The following is a 7,439-nucleotide window of genomic DNA, read 5'->3' as shown; positions in this document are numbered from 1 at the left end:
ACTCAGAACGTAAAGATGGATGAAATGCTGCTAAGCGTTTCGCCGACGTGCTAACGGTTCTGCCAGTTTGCCACCTTAATTGACTTTGGTATTAAAAACAATATTAATTCTTTTATAGCATAAAGATTTACTATAATCGATTAATAAAGCGATGCATGCGAACCTTTGTGATTCGAAATTGGCATTGATATCTTTTCTAACATTTAAAGACATTTTAACATTATCAGTATGACAATCATTTTCCATGCAGAGCTAAATTCTCAATTAATTTTGTAACGTAAACTATGCAAATTGAAATTTTATTTGTATGTTATTTTTTTATTTGAATGTATTTTAAAACACAATTTTATTCTAAAAGAACTCCTCAGTATTGATTAAATATTAGTCGATTAAAAGAGATTCCACTATCAGCACTATGACAGCAATATGGTTCTATATTATGTTTATGAACTTTTGGATAAAAAAGTCATAAATATGTAAGAATGTCTAGCAACACAAAAACGACCACAAGGTTTTTTTTTTAAGTGAAAATTATGAATGGAGCGAGATGATTTAAAAAGCGTCGAACAACGGGAACACCGGATTTCGGAAATGAAGAATTAGCGTTGTTGTAATACATACATACATGGCATTGTTGTAATACATATATACAGGGCCTTGTTGTAATACATACATACATACATACATACATACATACATACATACATACATACATACATACATCATGTCCCAATGTGACATGACATCGTCACAAAAACAATATACAATGTCATCTGGAAAAAAGATTGTCCAAGAATAAATACAGATAATGCTTCTGTAATTGAATACGTATACAAATATTAACACATGGAATACTAGTAGAACAATCCCATGAAAACATCTGTCAAATGTAAGCGTAACAGGCCAGACATAGTTGTTTGAGAGAACAAAAACAAAAAACTATGTACTGTCACAGAGGTCAAAGAGAAAGAAACTATGGACAGCTCCTTCGAAATCTCCAGCTCTTATATTCGGATTACAAATTTACATGTATACCAATTAGAGATGAAGCACTTGATTTTGTAAGTGCCTAATTGTCAGTCTAGATAAGCTTGGATTTTCAGGAAAAGAAATCACCCGGGTGATTCACACACTACAAATACAATCTGTAAGCGGAACAGTAAAACTATGCAAAACTTTTCGCAGGTTTAAAATGTGACGTTGTTTTCGTTATCTACATTCCAAAGATGGAGCTTTGTATCTTACTTAGAAACCAGTTCCTTTTCAGAGGAAGAATTTAAATTACCAAAAATAGAAGCTATATATACATACACACATACATACATAGACACATACATACATACATACATACATACATACATACATATATACATGCAGTTAGAAACAATAAAGTTCCCGGATCTATGTTCAATGTTTTCAGACCTTCACCATATCACCTTCAGGATGTGAAATCTCTTCCTCTCTCTCTCTCTCTCTCTCTCTCACACACACACACACACACATACATACACTCACACACACACATACACACACACACGCCATACATACATACATACATACCATCTTGAAATTAAACACAAGGAGTGATTGTATCATCACTGATAGAATACAGTATCGCAGGGGCATATTCCAGGGGGACAACCTCTCTGTGATGTTATTTATATTTTCTGTAAACCCTTTGCCATTCGTGTTAGGGAAGTCTGAAGGGTATCTCACTGGTTCACAAGGAAACAGAAATATCAAAATTACACAGTTTCTTTGTAGATGACTTGTACTATATGCCTAGAATATACAGCAGAGGAAAAAGAGTATTGACCTAGTTACAACTTTCTCAAAGGGTATAAGGTTGGAGCTTGATCAGAAAAATTGTTGCTGTATGTTTTTGTGAAAAGAGAGAAAACTGTAAACCAGACGATCAACATCTCTATCAATGACTTAACTGTTTCCCCTATATCTGATGAGGAATGTTACAGATATCTAGGAGTGGATGAAAATATATTTTACAATGGCACCTGTAACAAAACACGTGTCGCTAAAGAATATTACGGCCGAATAAAGAAAATATGGACCTCGTAACTCTCTGTTTTCAATAAAACAGTGGCCCACAATGTGTTTGCAGTGCCAGTACTCATACCAACATTTGGGCTACTTAATTGGACGCTTGAGGAGATGCGAGCCATTGATGTGAAAATCCGGAAGATACGAACCAGCACACATTATTTCCACATCAACATTCACGTAGACCGCCTCTGTCTAAAACGAAAATAAGGGAGACCAAATATTAACCAAATACCTGGTGGACAAAAGGGACAGAGACGCAGGAAAAGCATCAAAATGTGATAACTGATGCAGACTTTGTGAAGTTAACACCGAAGATAGAAACCGCAACATAAGCAGTTGTCCGAAAATGCCCTCACGGTATTGTCTACCGATGAGACACGGTGCTGTAGCTAGGACAGTGTGTAATGAGATCCGTCGGAAGGATAACCCCGAGGCCAAAGAAATAAGAACCCACAGCATGGTAGAAGCCATAGCCACTCATGATAAAAAGGATTCTGGTGAAATGTCCCAGCGAAAACCAGAATAACATAATACACCTGATATAGTGATTTGGGATAGAGAAGAGAAACTGTGTACCGGGTGGAAACCAGCTGCCCAGCGGATGTTAACATAAAGCTAGAAATCAACGAAAAAGAATACCTATGTTGAACTATTGAAAAATTTACAGTTACTCTACCTGGATTATAAGTTCAGGTTTATACCTGTAATTATTCGGGAGCTGGGATATGTAACACACTGCTTAAAAACCAATCTTGAGAAATTAGGTTTCTCAAAACCACAAAGGAGAAAACTGACGCGAAGTCTACAGATCCAATCTATCACTGGAACTGTAAAAATCTTTAAAAAATTCAGACGTTTATCATTTAAATATATATGAGCATGCCTAGACATGCAACTATACACATATACACATATACACACACACACGCACGCACACACACGCACACATATGCACGCGTGCACATATGCACGCGTGCACATAAGGCTCACTTCGGAAATCCCAACGATCCAACATAAATTCATACAAATGAAATAGGACACAGACTCACGTAAAGATTAAGCACCGTACGATTCATCGTACTTCAAACAACTGACTGAAAATGTATTTGCAAGAGTTCACCAGACGTCAGTCACGCAAACATAATGTTTTCCACAGCATTCATCAAATGCATTAGACATTACCATTCTGTATAATTTTATTTCAAATTAGTAATTTTCAAAAACAACTAAAGCAAGATAAGTCAAACTCATTTCACACAAAATCAGATTCTGCAATTGCTTGTCAAACTAAATTGTAAACTCGTGTTATATAACTGAAAATATAATTGTTTCTGAATTTTCTATGGAAAACAAGCTGGAGAGTAAGTGATCAAACAAAATTATCAAAATATATATCTACCAGCCTAATAAAAAAAAGTGATATTAAATAATACTTATAGTCACAGATGACCGTACATACATATATATATATATATATATATATACATACATATATATATATATATATATATATATATATATATATATATATATATATATATATATATATACATATATATATATACATACATACATATATATATATACATATATATAATGTACACACACACATATATATATATATATACATATATATATATATATATATATACATATATATATATATACATACATATATATATAATACAAAGAATATATATACATGTATACACACATATATGTACATACTTACATCTACATGTGTATATACATGCATATCAGGGTACAGGACGTTAGAACAATAAACTACAGACAACGGAACGAACACATAGGAAAACGGAAAGCCCCTTGGAATATCCCTTCATCAGCTGTCTTTATTCTATCCAGACATTTCGAAGACCAGACAGGACGTACTCTAGAATAGTCTCTTCCTGAGTAGTGGATCAACCAACTACACAGAGGATTCCAAGGTGGCAAACACAAACCAAGACAGGAAAAAATGGACAGTGAAAACAACATTCAAAAGCCGTACGGCCAAACGCAAATCTGAGGTAGAACGCTAGTAGTTCGTCTTGCCTTCACAGCGGCTGGAGTGAAAAGAAAGCTGACCACAGGTCACACGAGAGCAGAGAGGATGGTGGAGGGAGGAAATGGAACAAGGAGGAAGGGACAGAAGCAGTGAAGTAGAGGCCAGGACAGAAGGGTAGATAGGAAGATAGAGGAAGACAGATAGATAATAGATAGAGAGGATGGTGGAGGGAGGAAGTGGAACAAGGAGGAAGGGACAGAAGGGTATAGCAGTGAAGTAGAGGCCAGGACAGAGGTATAGATAGAGAGATGGAGGAAGACAGATAGATAAATAGATAGAAAGATAGATAGATAGATAGATAGACAGATAGATAGATAGATAGATAGAAAGATAGTCACGTCATATATATATATATATATATATATACATACATATATATATATATATATATATATATATATATATATATAAGCAATGTTAATTCTCTAAATGAAGTATTAACAGTAACTGCACGATAAAGTGTAGTATATTGCCACTTAAGTGTGGCTGACCCCTAGGGGTGGATGTTACTGTTGCTTTTAGCCCCAGGAGGACATCTCCTCCAGCTGGCTTATCGACACACGACTGTGTCCTGTTTGCCAAGGGAGTTATCCCTCTCACCACGACCAGCAGCACGAACGTATCCGGATTTCAGGGTTATTTCCCTTCTTCGGCGTTCGACAGCTGATGAACTTGGTGAGAGAGAAAAACCTGGCAAAATCTTATATCTTCTTTTCCAGTGACATTCTTCACTGATATTGAAAAGGTGAAAACAAGCAATGTTAATTCTCTAAATGAAGTATTAACAGTAACTGCACGATAAAGTGTAGTATATTGCCACTTAAGTGTGGCTGACCCCTAGGGGTGGATGTTACTGTTGCTTTTAGCCCCAGGAGGACATCTCCTCCAGCTGGCTTATCGACACACGACTGTGTCCTGTTTGCCAAGGGAGTTATCCCTCTCACCACGACCAGCAGCACGAACGTATCCGGATTTCAGGGTTATTTCCCTTCTTCGGCGTTCGACAGCTGATGAACTTGGTGAGAGAGAAAAACCTGGCAAAATCTTATATCTTCTTTTCCAGTGACATTCTCCACTGATATTGAAAAGGTGAAAACAAGCAATGTTAATTCTCTAAATGAAGTATTAACAGTAACTGCACGATAAAGTGTAGTATATTGCCACTTAAGTGTGGCTGACCCCTAGGGGTGGATGTTACTGTTGCTTTTAGCCCCAGGAGGACATCTCCTCCAGCTGGCTTATCGACACACGACTGTGTCCTGTTTGCCAAGGGAGTTATCCCTCTCACCACGACCAGCAGCACGAACGTATCCGGATTTCAGGGTTATTTCCCTTCTTCGGCGTTCGACAGCTGATGAACTTGGTGAGAGAGAAAAACCTGGCAAAATCTTATATCTTCTTTTCCAGTGACATTCTTCACTGATATTGAAAAGGTGAAAACAAGCAATGTTAATTCTCTAAATGAAGTATTAACAGTAACTGCACGATAAAGTGTAGTATATTGCCACTTAAGTGTGGCTGACCCCTAGGGGTGGATGTTACTGTTGCTTTTAGCCCCAGGAGGACATCTCCTCCAGCTGGCTTATCGATATCAGTGAAGAATGTCACTGGAAAAGAAGATATAAGATTTTGCCAGGTTTTTCTCTCTCACCAAGTTCATCAGCTGTCGAACGCCGAAGAAGGGAAATAACCCTGAAATCCGGATACGTTCGTGCTGCTGGTCGTGGTGAGAGGGATAACTCCCTTGGCAAACAGGACACAGTCGTGTGTCGATAAGCCAGCTGGAGGAGATGTCCTCCTGGGGCTAAAAGCAACAGTAACATCCACCCCTAGGGGTCAGCCACACTTAAGTGGCAATATACTACACTTTATCGTGCAGTTACTGTTAATACTTCATTTAGAGAATTAACATTGCTTGTTTTCACCTTTTCAATATCAGTGAAGAATGTCACTGGAAAAGAAGATATAAGATTTTGCCAGGTTTTTCTCTCTCACCAAGTTCATCAGCTGTCGAACGCCGAAGAAGGGAAATAACCCTGAAATCCGGATACGTTCGTGCTGCTGGTCGTGGTGAGAGGGATAACTCCCTTGGCAAACAGGACACAGTCGTGTGTCGATAAGCCAGCTGGAGGAGATGTCCTCCTGGGGCTAAAAGCAACAGTAACATCCACCCCTAGGGGTCAGCCACACTTAAGTGGCAATATACTACACTTTATCGTGCAGTTACTGTTAATACTTCATTTAGAGAATTAACATTGCTTGTTTTCACCTTTTCAATATCAGTGAAGAATGTCACTGGAAAAGAAGATATAAGATTTTGCCAGGTTTTTCTCTCTCACCAAGTTCATCAGCTGTCGAACGCCGAAGAAGGGAAATAACCCTGAAATCCGGATACGTTCGTGCTGCTGGTCGTGGTGAGAGGGATAACTCCCTTGGCAAACAGGACACAGTCGTGTGTCGATAAGCCAGCTGGAGGAGATGTCCTCCTGGGGCTAAAAGCAACAGTAACATCCACCCCTAGGGGTCAGCCACACTTAAGTGGCAATATACTACACTTTATATATATATACATATATATATATATATATATATATATATATATATATAAAAACAAAAGTAAATGAGTATATGCATATATACGTACAGGTATGTGCATACCGACATCCACCTGTATGTATAGGTGCATATCTGGGTACAGGACATTGCAAACAAACGTAGACGAGAACACACGAGCCACATAGAGAACATTCTACTTCATCAGCTACCCACGTTTTAACACCGGCGTTTCGACGAGCTATACATATATATATATATATATATAGATATATATATATAGATATATATACATACATATATATATATATATACATATATATATATATATATATATATATATATATATATATATATATATATATATATATAGACATAGATATAAATATATACACGCCCACACATAACATATACATACATACATACATACATACATACATACGTAAGCGCGTACATAGTTTTATATATACTTCTTCCTCCCTCTTCATAAATGTTTGTGTGTGTGTGTGTGTGTGTGTAAGCACTTATACGAAAGGCTGTACACATTTAGGTGTATGTTTATGAAAAGAAGAGGAGAGAGGCGTCTCGAGAGAGGGGGGTGTGTGAAATAATATCACCCAAGTATCAGCCGATAATAGTTATTTGTGACAGTTAAATGCCTCTAAATCGCTCCTTAAAAGTACCGGTGCATGCTTGAGATCATTCATATCTGCATACATACAACTGGTGTACCTGCTTGATGTATACGGCCCTGTGT

The sequence above is a fragment of the Octopus bimaculoides genome, chromosome 3 (genome assembly GCF_046866305.1).
Source record: "Octopus bimaculoides isolate indiv1 chromosome 3, ASM4686630v1, whole genome shotgun sequence".
Classification (NCBI taxonomy): Eukaryota; Metazoa; Mollusca; class Cephalopoda; order Octopoda; family Octopodidae; genus Octopus; species Octopus bimaculoides.
Note: the sequence above shows the minus strand (reverse complement) of the source record.